The 15754-nt window shown below is 41.9% G+C and overlaps 1 protein-coding gene across 1 annotated transcript in view; it reads right to left on the bottom strand.

The window, feature by feature from the left end:
* The window catches only part of LOC124553251 (plasma membrane calcium-transporting ATPase 2-like), a 631526-nt gene extending 616615 nt beyond the window's left edge, over window positions 1-14911 (bottom strand). The window contains exon 1 of the mRNA XM_047127138.1: window positions 14699-14911. The gene's annotated coding sequence lies outside the window, so the exon portion shown is untranslated. The remainder of the gene's footprint in view (window positions 1-14698) is intronic.
* Window positions 14912-15754: the final 843 nt, after the last annotated feature.

The raw sequence follows: 15754 nt of genomic DNA, 5'->3' as shown, positions 1-15754 counted from the left end.
GGTATTCCATTCAAATCCTAACTCATACTTTATTCCACAGCAGCTGTAAAATTATCACAATTTGTTTGGAATATTATTTGGAGCAGTACATTTCAGTTTTAGGAGGTGATAATACATAACTGGGAGATTACGTACATACATACAAAGTCCTCACAGCAAATGTTTGAAGTGCCCTCCACCAGCATCGATGCACAACTGTTCTTGTTTCACCACACTGAGTGATTCTCTGGGGAGGTATCCTTGCCAGTGTTGGTTCCTCAATCATCTATGGTCTATTCTTGCACACTCTGCTATTAAGATATCCCCACAAGATAAAACTTGGGGGGGGGGGGGGGGGGGGGTTAAGGTAAGGTTACACTATCGTGGTGAGGTGGGGGTATAAATCTTTTGAAATTATTCAGTTACCAAAGACGCTGGGTACAAACTGCACAGAAGCAATAGATGTGTGACACATTGCTCCATCTTGTTGGAAATAACTTCTGGTGATTCCAGAATGAGATTTTCACTCTGCAGCAGAGTGTGCACTGATATGAAACTTCCTGGCAGATTAAAACTGTGTGCCCGACCGAGACTCGCCCGCGAAAGGCAAAGGTCCCGAGTTCGAGTCTTGGTCGGGCACACAGTTTTAATCTGCCAGGAAGTTTCAACTTCTGGTGAGTTAAGATGTCATCCAGCTGCTTTACAAATGCATTAGAGATTATCATATGAACTGTAGTGTCTATGGTTGTATCAAAGAACATGGGTCCTAGAATCCAGGAAACCAAAACCCAAACTCCATCCTTGTCATCATGCAGTGGTGTTTCGTGGACGATACTGAAGTTTACACCAGCCCAGTATCTGCTGTTTAGTGTATTGCTGTACCTGACAGATGGAACCGTGCCTCACCTGTAAACCAAGTTATGGAGAGAATATCTGGACAGTGAATAAGAAATCCCTTAAGCTGTTGATAGTAATGCATTCTTTTCTCATGACCTGCTTCTTGTAATAATTGCATCATGTATACACTGTATGGTCACAATGCTGATTTCTTCACAGCTTTAACATATGCCATATGAAATGCTTGCCCCCCTGGGTCAATCAATGTAACGATTTCCTTGGAGTTCTCCAATTGTCTTCAAACATTATCAATAACCTCTCTACTCCGTGATGGTTCATGTTTACCAGTCAGTGTTTAGTACTTCAGCTGTCTCCAGCTTCCTTAAAGTGTGTACTTCATTTTTCTGCCAGCTAAAGACTGAACGAATCACTAATTTACTCGTTACTTTCATGCAGCTCAAAGTGCAGACTCACCTTCATAAACCATGACCAATGAGAGTACCAATGAACTAACACAAGTTGAGCAAGCATTGCATTATATTGGACAAAGGACCTTATGCATAGGAACAACAATCAATTTGCCAACAAAGGATAGTATTTTTGATTCTCCCAGAGGTACTTGGATCATTAAAATGACTTTTGCGTTTCTAAGAGCTTTCGGGTGGAAATTATGAGCCCAGTTCATATGGATCATCTTGTGTATGTCTCAGTCTGACAGAGGCTGTGGAAGGGAAAGTTTGGTACAAGGAGGGTTACACAAGGAGGTGCACATGTGGAAGGAGACATGTTCGCAAAGAGAAGGTGCACAAGGGAATGGGGGTTGTCGTATACATTTGTGGTTGTGGTGCAATGTACAGTAAGTGGGGATGAAAGTAAGTACACATGGATGTGAAGAGAGTATTGATGGAAAAGGTGTGGGGGAGGGGCGATCAAGAATGCAGAATAATGTGTTACATGCAGGATCCATTTTCATCTGCACCCTCTGATAAGTCCAAAAAATATATTTGTTATTTTAGGAAAATCTTTCATGTACAGGTAGTACACATTTGTATAGTTATTTTTGTAAATATCCACATAGATGACATTTGTCTTGACCATGTACCTACTTTCTTACCTTCCTGCGAAAAATCTCCTGGAGCTCCTCGACCAAGGAAGCCACAGTGTTTTTTCAAGATGCTAGTGACAATCATCACTATGGCCATAAATTGTGAAAGATTATGAAGGCTACATGGATATGTTGAAAATTAACGACAAATCACATGCTGTTGCATCAAGAGAAACTCTTCAGAGATTAAGCTGAAAAGGTTGTTGGGGATCATCCTTCTTACAGACTAGAATTGCTACTATGTTACTTTCACAGTTTTCCAGACACTGAGACATATATGTGTGTGTGGGGGGAGGGGGGGGGGGGGGGGGGGCGAGTGTACGAGTGTATACCTGTCCCTTTTTGCCCCCTGAGTTAAGTCTTTCCGCTCCCAGGATTTGAATGACTCCTTACCCTCTCCCTTAAAACTCACATCCTTTCGTCTTTCCCTCTTTCCTGACGAAGCAACCTTGGGTTGCGAGAGCTTGAAATGTGTGTGTGTGTGTGTGTGTGTGTGTTATTATCTCTAGCGGTTCTTTTGTTAGATATTTTATATTAACAAAGGAATTATACTACATAGCTTAGGTGTGTTTTAAGAAACTTTTGTCACCATGTACCTGGATGCCACGTAATGTCTGCAGTCTGCTGTAAGTACTGGTGGTCTCTCACAACCACTTTACTCCATTCCACAATGTGCACACAAACTAAGCAATGACAAGACTTGGTATGGCATCTTTGTAGCTTCTTCTTTGTCAACATGCTACCAAGTTGACTAACAGTACTTATCTGTCAGTTCTGTACCATCATCAACCATTTAAAGCTCTATTAGACATACAGCCAAATACAGACTAAATCATAAAAGGTGTGTGGGTCCACACAGCACTAATCGTGTATCTGCAACCACCACACACAACAGCACTAATCGGTCACTGTTGGAACTTTGTTCATTTGTTGTGTTTTGCTACTTTTGTCAAGATATACTGTTGAACAGAATATTAAACTTACAATAATTCTGGAATTTCACCATTTGTTTGCAGCTATTTTAGTTCCTCCTATCCCAAGCAGTACCAAATTAATTTTGCCCCTTTAACTATTCTTTAACTTTGTTGAGAGTTTTTTTGTTTTTACCAGATGTGTTTCACTTTATCGAGGTAAAACATCACCTATGGTCTGTACTTTGCATTTTGATTTGCTTTAAGGTCAAAAATCAGTTTGTCAACATGTTGGTTTGTACTTAGTGATTTTTGCTTTATTTCTCATTTACATTGTGAAATGCCATCTACTAGCACATTGTTGATGTTTTTCTTCTTTAGACACTGATAGTTGTGGCCTAATTTTTAGTTGTTCTGCAACACTATGTATTTCTTATGTTTTTTGCACCACACGTTTTTGCACATCGTTTTCTGTTTGGTTTAATACTTCTAAGTATGTGTTGTGGTTTGTGTTTTGTAGTGCTGCCAATGTAATCTTGCCACTAGTTTGCCTTTACCTGCAATCTTTTTTTTGCATTATTGTGTGTGTGTAATTCTATTTAAATATGTTGATGTGTACTTATATACTATGTAAGAGTAGGAGAGAAATAGTGATGAAGTATTTTTTTGTGTGGGTGGGAGAAACCATGATGAATGGACATAAGTTTGTAGTAGTGTGAAGGAGTGTGAGTTGAAGGAGAAAGTGAGGAGCAAGAAGTGAAATGAAATTGATTGGGAGGGGTGTGTGAGGTGGGTGGGAGGGAAGGGGTGAGGGATGAAAAAGGCTCTTTTCTTTTTCATGTAATTTCTTCAGTTGTTTTATGTAGAGAGTGGTTTCTAATGTTTATTTGGTCATTGAGCAACTGTTTTTGTGTTAATGATTTGTGTATGTGGAAATTTTCCAGGAAAGGGTGGAGGTGTGTCTTTACTGATTCTTATGATATTCATATGTTTTTCAATATTCCTTGGTCTATGGTGTTCTTTTAGATGATCTGCATGTGTTGAATGGTTTGTTCCATATTTAAATGCTCTGATGTGTTCTTTACATCTTGTGTGGAATGTCCGTCCCATCATTCCAATGTATAACTTTTCACAATCTTTGCAACTGTGTTGATAGATACCAGAGAGATATGCTTTTGTACTGAATTGTTTGTTTTGTAAGCATTGTTTATGCCTTTTTTTTAATGTGTCACCTACTTTGTGGGTGAATTTGTTGTGGCAGGTAACTGTATGCCTTTTTTTGTAGAAGTGCAGGTTGTACGTATTGGTGGTGTTGGGTTACCTTTTTCATTAACTGTCTTTATTTTTCGATTTAGTTTGTCTACCATTGTTTCCTTGTGTCCATTTTTTAATGGTATTTGTTTCATAATGGCTAGCTCTTTTTGGTAATCAGAAGTGTTTAGGGAGATCCTGTTAAGTCTGTTTGACATTTATCTGACTGCTGCCTGTGTGGTTCTGCAGGTGGTTTGAGATTGCATTTAAGATAATGTCACTTCTTGTGGGTTTTCTATATATGTCAAATGTGCACTTGTTATTGTCTTTTCTTCGGGTTATGTCTAGAAATTTGATTGGTTGGTTGGTTTAAAAGAGGGGGGAAGGGACCAAACAACAAGATCATCGGTCCCTTGTTCCTAATAAAACAATGCCACAAGTGTGAGAATAAAATAGACGAGACGTACAACACAAGACAGCAAGAAAGGAAAGACCACAAGAATGAAGGAAAGGTAACAAATACTCAGAGGAACAAAAGACAAGAGAACAACAGAGAGCTGCAAGAAACAGTTAGGAGAGTAAAACAAGGAAGGAGATTACAGTGGCTGGCTGACCATGAAAATAAAAAGAAAAAAGCCAGCCACCCTGCAACACATTAAAACCTCCACCCTAAAAGCACTAGGATGGAGGACACAGAGGGACAAAGGACATGTGCTAAAACTAGGATCGAATAATAAAACCCAACCTCATGGATGACACATCAAACTAAATCAGCCAATGAGGCGCTGTCTGCTAAAATCAATGATAATGAGCACGGAAACCGAAGATGAAGTCACAGGGCAGCCAAAGGAGGACAGAGCAGAAGAATATGGGCCACTGTCAGGAGGTAGCTGTGGGCCACCCAGGCATGGCCAATGCGGAGTCGGCAAAGAACCATGGAGTCCCTGTGAGAGGCCCTCACTGAGGACTTCCACACATTCGTGGTCCCCTTAATGGCTCGCAGTTTGTTGTGCGTACAGAGATTTTACCATTTCGTCTCCCAAAGCTGAAAAATCTTGCGGCGTAATAACGAATGCAGGTCAGTTGTGGGAATGCCGATCTCCAGAAGTGGTTTCTGTGGCTGGCCAGCCTGTGAGCATGCTCATTTCCTGGGACTCCGGCATGACCAGGGGTCCAGACAAACACCACTGAATGACTGGACCGTTCCAGGACAGACTCCTGGATGGACAGTACCAAAGGATGACGAGGTGGACACTACCAAAGGATGACGAAGGTAGCACTGGTCAATAGTTTTCAGGTTGCTCAAGGAGTCAGAACACACAAGAAAAGACTCCCTAGGGCATGAACGGAGATACTGAAGTGCACGTGAAATGGCCAACAGCTCTCTGCAGTGAATACACTGCAGCCATCAGGTAAGGAACGCTGTTCAATATGGCCACCGTGAATGTAAGCGAAGCCAACGCGACTATCGGCCATCAAGTCGTCAGAGTAAACCACTTCAGAGCACCGGAACATGTCAAGAATCTAGAGGAAGCGACAGCAGAAAGCCACAGGATTAACAAAGTCCTCAGGGCCACGCGAAAGGTCCAGGCGAAGCTGCGGCCGGGGCATAAACCATGGAGGCATATGAACAGACCGCAAATAGAGGTGGTAAAGGGAAGGACTCCAGTTCTGAGAGGGGGACCGCACATGAACCGCAATTGTTAGTGCTGACATGGGCTGCCGATGCAAGAGATGGACTGCTGTGGGCAAGAAAAGGAGACGGTAATTTGGATGCTCAGGAGAACTACAAATGTGTGCTGCATAACTGGTGCATAGTTGTGCACGTCTGATCTGCAATGGAGGGACCCCAGCCTCCACCAGCACGCTATCACTGGACTCATCCTAAAAGCTCCTGTCGCTAGTCGAACCCCGCAGTGGTGATCAGGGTCAAGTAAATGCAATGCTGAAGGTGCTGCCGAACCATAAACCACACTCCCAAAGTCAATTCAGGTTTGGACAAGGGCTCTGTAGAGCTGCAGCAGCATACAGTGATCTGCACCCCCAATTGGTGTTGCTCAGGCAACAGAGGGCACTGAGGTGCTGCCAGCACTTCGGCTGAAGCTGACAAAGATAAGGGGGCCAAGTCAATTGAGCGTCGAAAACCAGTCCTAGAAATTCATATGTCTCCACTACAGTGGGTGGATCATCATTACGGTAACGTGCGAGTTGTGGATGAATGGTACGATGCAGACAGAAGTGCATGACATACGACTTTGCAGCTGAAAACTGGAAGCCGTGGGCTACAGCCCATGACTATGCCTTGTGGATGGCTTCCTGGAGGCGCTACTCAGCAACAACAGTACTGGAGCAGCAGTACGAAATGCAGAAGTTGTCTGCATACAGAGAAGGTGAGCTGGAGGGCCTGACAGCTACTGCTAGACCGTTAATGGCCACTAAAAAGACACACACACTCAATACAGAGCCCTGCGGGACTCCATTCTCCTGGATATGGATGGAACTATGGGAGGCACCAACTTGGACATGGAAAGTACAGAGCAGCAGGAAGTTTTGGATAAAAATCGGGAGCGGGCCCCGGAGACCCCATTCATAGTATGTGACAAGGATATGATGTCGCCAGGTCAAGTCGTATGCTTTACACAAGTCAAAAAAGATGGCAGCTAGGTGTTGCCATCTGGAAAAGGCTGTTTGGATGGCGGACTCGATGGACACAAGATTATCAGCGGTAGAGCAACTCTTGCAGAAGCCGCCCTGACATGGCGCCAGCAAGCCACGTGACTCCTGGGCCCTAACCAACTGCCGACATATCATATGTTCCAGCAGCTTACAAAGAATGTTGGTGAGGCTGGTGGACTGATAGCTATCCACATCAAGCGAGTTTTTACCAGGTTTGAGCACCAGAATGATGGTGTTCTCCCGCCATTACGATGGAAAGACACCATCTCACCAGATCCGGTTGAAGACAACGAGATGTCGCTTGTGATCAGATGAGAGATATTTAATCATCTGGCTGTGGATCCAATCAGGCCCAGGAGCTGTACCGGGCAATATGCGAGGGCACTGAGGAGCTTCCACTCTGTCAATGCGGCGTTATAGGATTCACTGTGGCGTTTAGTGAATGAGAGGACATTCTCCGACACAAAGGCTTGAGCAAAGAGCTCAGCTAAGTGCTCGGCAATTGCATTTGAGTCAATAGATAACACATTTATGGTAATACTGGGAACACTTGTTGCGGTCTGGTACCCGAAAAGACGTTTGATTTTGCCCAGACTTGGGAAGATGGCAAACGACACCAAATGGTCGAGACGTATCTCTACCAACACTCCTGCTTCTGTCGTCTGATAAGTTGGTGAACACGGGCACAGAGCTGTTTAAATGCTATTAGGTGCTCCAGGTAAGGGTGCCGCTGTAGAGCTCGCCGACACTTTAATTTCTTCAGCGACCTCTGGCAACCACCAAAGTCCTGCCTTACACCTTGGGCACCCTAAAGAGCGAGGGATTGCATTTTCTGCCTCAGAAACAATTGTTGTAGTCACTTGCTCAACCATCACATTGACATTATCGTGTGGGGGAGATTAAACGGTGACAGCACAGGTGAAAGTTTCCCAGTCTGCCTTGTTTAAAGTCCATCTGGGCAGACGTCTATGGCTTGATGCTAGGGCAATGGCAAGAAGATGGGGAAGGGGTCACTACCACACAGGTCGTCAAGTGTTCTCGTGGATAGATGGGAGAACTCCTGGGCTGCAAACTGATAAACCAATGGCCGAGTAACTACCATGAGCCACACTGAAATGTCCCCAGTATTTAAGAGGCAGAGGTTAAACTGAGACAGTAAAGTTTCAACACCTCTGCCTCTGCCAGTCAGCACGTGCCACCTCACAAGGGGTTATGGGTGTTAAAATCTCCCAAAAGTAGGAAAGGTTTAGGGAGTTGATCAATCAGTGCAGCTAATACATTCAGGTGTACTACACCATCTGGACGAAGATAGACATTGCAGACAGTTATTTCCTGTGTCATCCTTGTTCTGACAGCCACAGCTCCAAAGGGGGGTTTGAAGGGGCACAGTTTCACTACAGACTGAGTTTAGGACATAAACGCGAACTCCACCTGACACACTATTACAGTTGCTACGGTTCCTCCAATATATCTTATAGCCGCGGAGGGCAGGGTTCAGCATTGCTGGGATCCAAGTTTCCTGGAAGGCAATGCAGAAAGGAGGTGTAAAGCTAAACAGTTGCCGTAGCTCAGCCGAGTGGTGGAAAAAACTGCCACAATTCCACTGGAGGATGACGACAGTGTGAGACACTGAAGGCATGGAACATTCATTCAATGAGGCAGTTTAATCCTCCGAGTCACCTGCTGCCACCGACTTATTGCCTGAGCAGTCTATATCCAATGTGTCTGAGGGTCTCACGAGACTAGGTCCTCAGTGGAAACCAGAATCTCCACCCCATCCTCAGAGCTTGTAGATAGCGGTGGTGTGGGTGCCACCGCAATTTCCTTGGTCTTAGGGTTCTTCTTTTTGCACTTCTCTCGCTGCTCCTTGGGTTTCCCTGGCTAGGAGGACTTTACTGGCTCAGTCTCCGGGACTAAGAATGAGCGTGAAGCCCTACGACCAGCTGCTTTTCGGCTCTTCAGCCAATGGCGGGTGTTGTCTTTCCCACTAGAAGAAACCTGGGAAGGGAGTGATCCAAGGGACCCCTTCCTAGTCAGTGAAGGTGAAGGTGAGGACTTACACTTCTCCGGCTTAGAAGTGGGGATGGGCATCCCCGATGGTTGGGGGGGGGGGGGGGGGCCAATGGGGGGTGTTGCTCCAGAAGTAGGTGGTGCGGGAGCAATAAGGAGGGAAATGCCACCACTACCAAAGGGGCAGGTGTAGTCTTCTGGCTCAGAGAGGTTACTGGGGTTGGCGGTTGTAGCACTGGCGTAAGACGATGTCATACATACAGGATGCATGTGTTCAAATTTTCTCTTAGCCTCAGTGTAGGTCAGTCGGGTCAGGGTCTTGTACTCCATGATTTGCCTTCCTTTCTGGAAAATCCTGCAGTCTGGCAAGCAAGGCGAATGGTGCTCTCCGCAGCTGACACAGATGGGAGGCGGGCCACGTCAAGTATTGGGATGTCATGGGCAATTACAATCTCGACATGTGATACTGGAAGTGGAGCTGGGAGACATATGGCTGAACTTCCTGCACTTAAAGCACTGCATCGGGGGAGGGAGATAGGGCTTTACATCACAGTGGTAGACTATCACCTTGACCTTCTCGGGCAATGTATCATCCTTGAAGGCCAGGATGAAGGCACCAGTGGCAACCTGATTATCCCTCGTACTCCAGTGGACACGCTGGACGAAATTTACACCCTGCCGCTCTAAATTGACAGAGAGCTCATCATCAGACTGCAAAAGAAGGTACCTGTGAAATATGATGTCCTGGATCATATTTAAGCTCTTATGGGGTGTGATGGTTACAGAAACATCCCCCAGCTTGTCACAAGCCAGTAACTCCTGTGACTTGGCAGAGGATGCTGTTTTGATCAAGACTGGCCCAGATCTCATTTTGGACAATCCTTCCACCTCCCTAAACTTGTCCTCCAAACGCTCAACAAAAAACTGAGGCTTCATCGCCATGAAAGATTCCCCATCAGCTCTCGAACATACAAGGTCCAGGGCGAATACGATCCACTGCCATCCTTAGCCCGACATTCCTCCCATGGTGTGGCCAGGGAGGGGAATGATTTGGGGTCGTATTTCTGTGTGTTGAATTGAGCTCGTGAACACTTAAAGAGACTGCTGGTGATTCACCACCAGCAAGAGATGATGGACTATGCTTCATTGCGTGTCATCTGCCCTGATACCACCCACTCCGACCAGGGGCCCTCCCCACGGGTGCCACCCAGCCACAGCAATGGCCACCTGGCTGGATGGCTACTGCTGGGAGTCCTGATGCTCCAGGGGGATGTGCACTACCCCTTGGCATATATGGGGAGTTAACGGCGCAGGCATCAGCAGAGCGATCCCTGTGTGGTCAGGGGGCTACAACCAAGAGGGTACCTGGCAACCCCATCACAGCAGATTGGCAACCATGCTGGATATCAGGTGCAAAGAATTCCATAGTCACCGTCAACTCAAGAAGCAACACTGCATATGGCATTGTGGAAAATGCATCCCGGAAGGTGTCCTCACCCAAGAGATGGAGAATGAACGGGACTGAAATTCGACAATGATAAAGTGGGCTAAAGATCTCAATGCATGATGCACTATGTAAGGCACTCTTCCCCAATTGGCCCGCTCTTCGGGAAAATTTTGAAGAACGGAGGTCAAACTCTACAGGGAACCATCACAAAAGCCGAAATGTGTGAGACTCCTTTTAGCTGCCTCTTACGACATGCAGGAACACCGTGGGCCTATTCTAACCCCTGGACCTGCAGGGGGGTCTTGTTCTTTTATATTCAAAAAAGAAGGCATAAACATCACTTGCAAAAAACAATTCAATTAAAAAGCACATATCTCTGGTATCTAACAACACAGTTGCAAAGGTTGTGGAAAGGTATACATTGGAATGACTGGCAGGACATTCCACACAAGATGTAAAGAACACATCTGAGCATTTAAATATGGTACAAACCATTCAACATATGCAGATCATCTAAAACAACAACACACTAGACCAAGGAATATTGAAAAACATATGAATATCATAAGAATCAGTAGAGGCAGACCCCTCCACTCGTTCCTGGAAAATTTTCACATACACAAATCATTAACACAAAAACAGTTGCCCAGTAACCAAATAAATATTGGAAATCATGCTCTACATAAAATAACTGAAGAAATTACATGAAAAAGAAACGAGCCCTTTTTCACCCCTTCCAATCAATTTTATTTCACTTCTTGCTCCTCACCTTCTCCTCCAACTCACACTCCTTCACACTACTACAAACTTACGTCCACTCATGGTTTCTCCCTCCCACAAAACATTCCATCACTATTCCTTACCTAGTCTTACACAGTACATAAATACACAGCAACATAATTCGATAGAATTACACAAATAAAATAACATGGCAAGGTTATGTTGGCAACACTACAAAAACACAAACCACAACACATACTCAGAAGTACTAAAACAAACAGAAAACAGTGTTGTGCAAAACATAAGAAATGCATAGTGCTGCAAAACAACTAAAAATTAGACAACTACCAGTGTCTAAAGAACAAAAACATCAACAATGTGCTAGCAGACAGCATTTCCTGATATAAGTGAGAAATCAAGCAAAAATCATCATAGATAGAAATCAACATATTGTTAATTAACTGCTTTTTGATCGCAAAGCAAATCAAAATGAGAATGACAATTACAGATAACTAATGGTGCTTTACCGGAATAAAGTGAAATGCGCCTGGTTAAAAAAAAAAACATTTTTGTAGTTCCAACAAAAGAACAAGATACCCTCAAGAATTCTAAAGCTACTACGGACAACATGACCCCACAAACATTCTGTAACTGTTTAGTAGTTACAGGCTTCGGCAATGGTAACGATCATTTAATTATTGAGCTTAAGGAACAATTGAAAGATATGTTTTGTAACATAAGAGAACTCCGCAGAATCTTGTATGAATGCAGCCCTCTACTCTCACAACCCCTGGCCCCCCTCGGTCGACATCATACCACATGAAGTGTTATGTAGTTTCCTGCACAAACTTACAATTAGATCACAAAGAATGTGGTTTCAGTAACTTTCAAAATGTAAATGTAGTAGCCTTCGTCAAGAAGATTAATGAAGCACAATTAGAATACTTCATGTCACACAATTAGGCTTACCTAAGAGTGAGCAACATTATGAAACATTATCTCAGTTAAATTCCATGGACACATTATTCTACAACAGATTCATAATTTCAAATCATTTTCAAGTGTTTGTATACACCACATGAAACAGTAATACATTGACCTAATATTATGTTAACTGGTAAAAAAATAAATAAAAATCAGATAGGAAAAAAAAAAAGTTCAACACCTGAAGAAGCAATATATTGTAGAACATTAATTTGCAATACAACATTGAATGCTACAACCACCACAAGTGAAGGAAGGGCTGGAGTCACAATACAGTACCCACAATTGCGGAAAAACGTTATTGGCTGATATAATACTATATTGAAAGACAATAAATACTTATTCGATAGATCCACAAACCTTTTTCTTTTGTAAATTATAGGTGTAATCATTCAGACACTTTGGAACACTACACTGGAATTAAGCAACTGATACTTAAGTAGCCCATGGTCAAACAGATTCTATGATATACTTTTAAAATTGTGGCCCTGACACTGACAATAGTGTTTCAAGAATAATGTCTGTTAGAATTTAAACAAGTTAACATTAGCAGGGGAACATATCTCTCTTTCCATTCAATGTCACACAAAATATTCTACACAGATAAAGATAGCATTTACGTTATCATAATAACTAAATGTAATGATTTCAAAGTACCATAACCTTTCAAAATAGTTATGGATCTTTGCTGTTCAATAAATTACTTTTACTGCGAAAGATCATAATACTTTTATAAATAAGCAAAACTATCTTAGAAACTGAAGCATATTCTTACAAGACAAAATCTTGAAGTACCACTAACACAGGAGAGAAAGAATAACATTGGAGTGAATGACATAGTGCTACCAGCAATAAATAAGTCAAAAAAACCTGATAAATTCTTCTCGTTTTGTTTTATCAAATATAATTGTATGCTTATGAACACAGGTTTGTTAGCAAGTGCCATCACCTACTACTGAAAAATGTTAACTACACAGTGTCAAACTTTTCATTATGAGTACTCTAGTCTCTCATCCATTTTCAATCTACATTTCTGACCAAAAACAATACGGTAGCCAGGCTAACATTCTCCTAAACTGATATCAGCTCTATAATGTGTAAGAGGAGCATGGCAGGGTATACACCTGTGACGGGAAGGAGAACAAAGGAATGGAAAAGTTAGAGAAGGGCAGCTGTAAACAGTACCAAGTTCAGGTTGACAAGACATTCTAAATCATTTTTTATTTGTTTTCTACAAAAGAATAACATTAACACAAGCTAAACTACACAATAACCGAAGAATTTGCAATTAATTTGATTATTCCATCTGCTGTGGGTACAGATGCTCTACATTCATTATTTCACAGGAATTTGTCCATTAGTCAACCATTATGCTGACATTGTTTGAGTGTTATATGCATGTGGTTATGTATAGCTGCACAATAATGTAGTTTACACGGTATAAATGAGTACTTATAATTGATCACTGTTCATGTGTTACTCCATGGCAACTGTCACACCTTACAAATCCCATACCATTAATATGAAAGATCACATATTTATCTCTATTAGAAACCTGATATTTATATCAAACTGCATAGAAGGTTCTGTAGTGAGCTCAACAAGTTTTTCTCCAGAAAATGTCAAAGTAGACACACAACACCCATTTTATGTCGTGTCTGTTCTACAATAGAAATGACTCTTAGGTAACATTCTCTTCTTCTAATCACAGAATAACCAACTTCACAAACCATAGCAACCGTTTCAAATGTAACAACAAACCGGTTTATAGCTCAATATTCATTATGTTATCCATACAAGTATAACCTATAAGATCAGTCTTCATAATATTGCAAGTTATGCTAATCTCAGCTGAATACCATTAAACTTTTAATGCATGATTTATTGACTAATTAAATGAGTATTTTCTTTACGAAAATGAACATCAATCCACAGTGAAAGGCTAGTGAAACCCTCTTTATCTTTGCTGTGGTAACATAGAGCGTAGCCCAACGTCTACGTCAGGTTGAATGGAGATAATCTAGTTGTGATTTTAAGAATCCACCGAATTTGAACGCCAAATAATGGCCGTGGTAACAGATTGACCCACGGCGATGCGTACAGTTTACGTTCGTGTCCTATGTAAACGTACCTTTGACGTTTATCGCGCTTATCCTAAAAACTACAACTACAATATAAATTATGAATACGTAGGGTATACAAGTAATGGGCAAGTTTCCGACTAGTATTTGTATTAATCTATCATGTACGAAATACGAAAAATGCGCCGAGATCCATTACGTAACGTTTAATCAATAAAAGAAATTACTGTAACAACAAAGACACAAATCTTAATAAAATGGTGTGAACGCATTGTGAAAAAGGCATTCCATTGGGGAGAAAAAGATTGGTCTCTTGACAGGCTTGCCAACCGCTTCAGATGTATACGGAAAAACTTGTCTTGCTGCTACACTGAAAGAATTGGATACAACGTAATAGGCTTGCTTACGAGCAGTAATGACATGGCACATTTATAAAAAATGCCAACTTTTAAATAAAAAATAAGAGCACATGCTGGACACTCTGTCTAATGCAATCACACCGTACAATAAAATTTAAAAGTGCCAACGGCTTTCGCTATCGTGTTGCTTTCGCCCAGAAACGTAAGATAATCTACATACAACGACAAAGCCCCGACATTCTTTGAAAGAACCAGCAAATTATAGCTACCGATTCATCAGCAAGTACTATGTCAGCAAATTAAGTTATCTACGATTCAACGCATATATTCTCACTTACTATCCGCCATATTCAGTCTTCGTAATGCATTAGCGAACTTTTCTCAGAAATCTTGAATGCGCTTCGAAAATTTACCCCTTGACTTCTTTACCGAAGACAATGCATTTATAATACGTACAATGAGCATCTTCGAAGTACATTATTGTTCATGTTTACTTAGTTTCTATGAAAGTACTTGCACAACATAAAACCTCATCATTTCAAAAGCCGAAGACCAACTGTTCGATCATTAGTCATTAGCTTCCTTTTGTCTTTGGAACCCAAAGAAAATAATACTCTGAAATTAAACGTAGTTCTATATTTCTTTTTGACAAAGAGGTGGTGATAATTTTAAGAACCCTGCTCTTTACAGCAAAAATCCCATTTCATAAAATAAAATCAATATAGTAATTTTTAGAATTATTTATGACTTGATATTAGTCATTGCCACACATCACCATCAGTGAACACTGCTGGATACGGGGCATATCGCTGAAGACGGTAATTGTGAAAAACATGTGGACGAAATTGAAAATCCTTAGAGCACTTTATCTGGAGTGTATCTTAAATGACGACACATTTAATTTGCTCTCATTCTCTCAGTTTCTGTAAATCTGTCATCAGAACGAACTACTTTCATGATCCAAATTCTCCATTACCAAATTAAGTTAAGGAATAATATTTTCATTTTATCTCGGACTGCAGCATTATATCCAGTAGTCGGTTGTTTAAGTGGAATAAAAGAGAGTTAAGCACGTTGGAAGTTAAGCGACCGATATACCTACTGTCCATAGTAACCTGTTTGCTTCTTGTTTTCGGTTTCACGAAGTATTTGTATAATAATACTACCAGCGTTTTGTAGTCTTTAGCCTCTGCATCTATATTCTGCGAACCATTAAGTGTATGACAGAGGGTACTTCTCAATGTTATATGTATTCGCGACTCTTGTCCTATTTACAGATGCAGCATGAGAATGTGATTGCTGAGTCACTGTGTGTCACAAAGAAAGATCAGCGTTTCACGATGTGGCGGAAATGTTAATTTTATACAAGGAATTTCACATGGAGGATTAAAGGA

This window comes from Schistocerca americana, chromosome 11, assembly GCF_021461395.2.
Source record: "Schistocerca americana isolate TAMUIC-IGC-003095 chromosome 11, iqSchAmer2.1, whole genome shotgun sequence".
Lineage (NCBI taxonomy): Eukaryota > Metazoa > Arthropoda > Insecta > Orthoptera > Acrididae > Schistocerca > Schistocerca americana.
The sequence above is the reverse complement of the archived record's forward strand: the minus strand, read 5'-3'. Positions and strand labels throughout refer to the sequence as shown.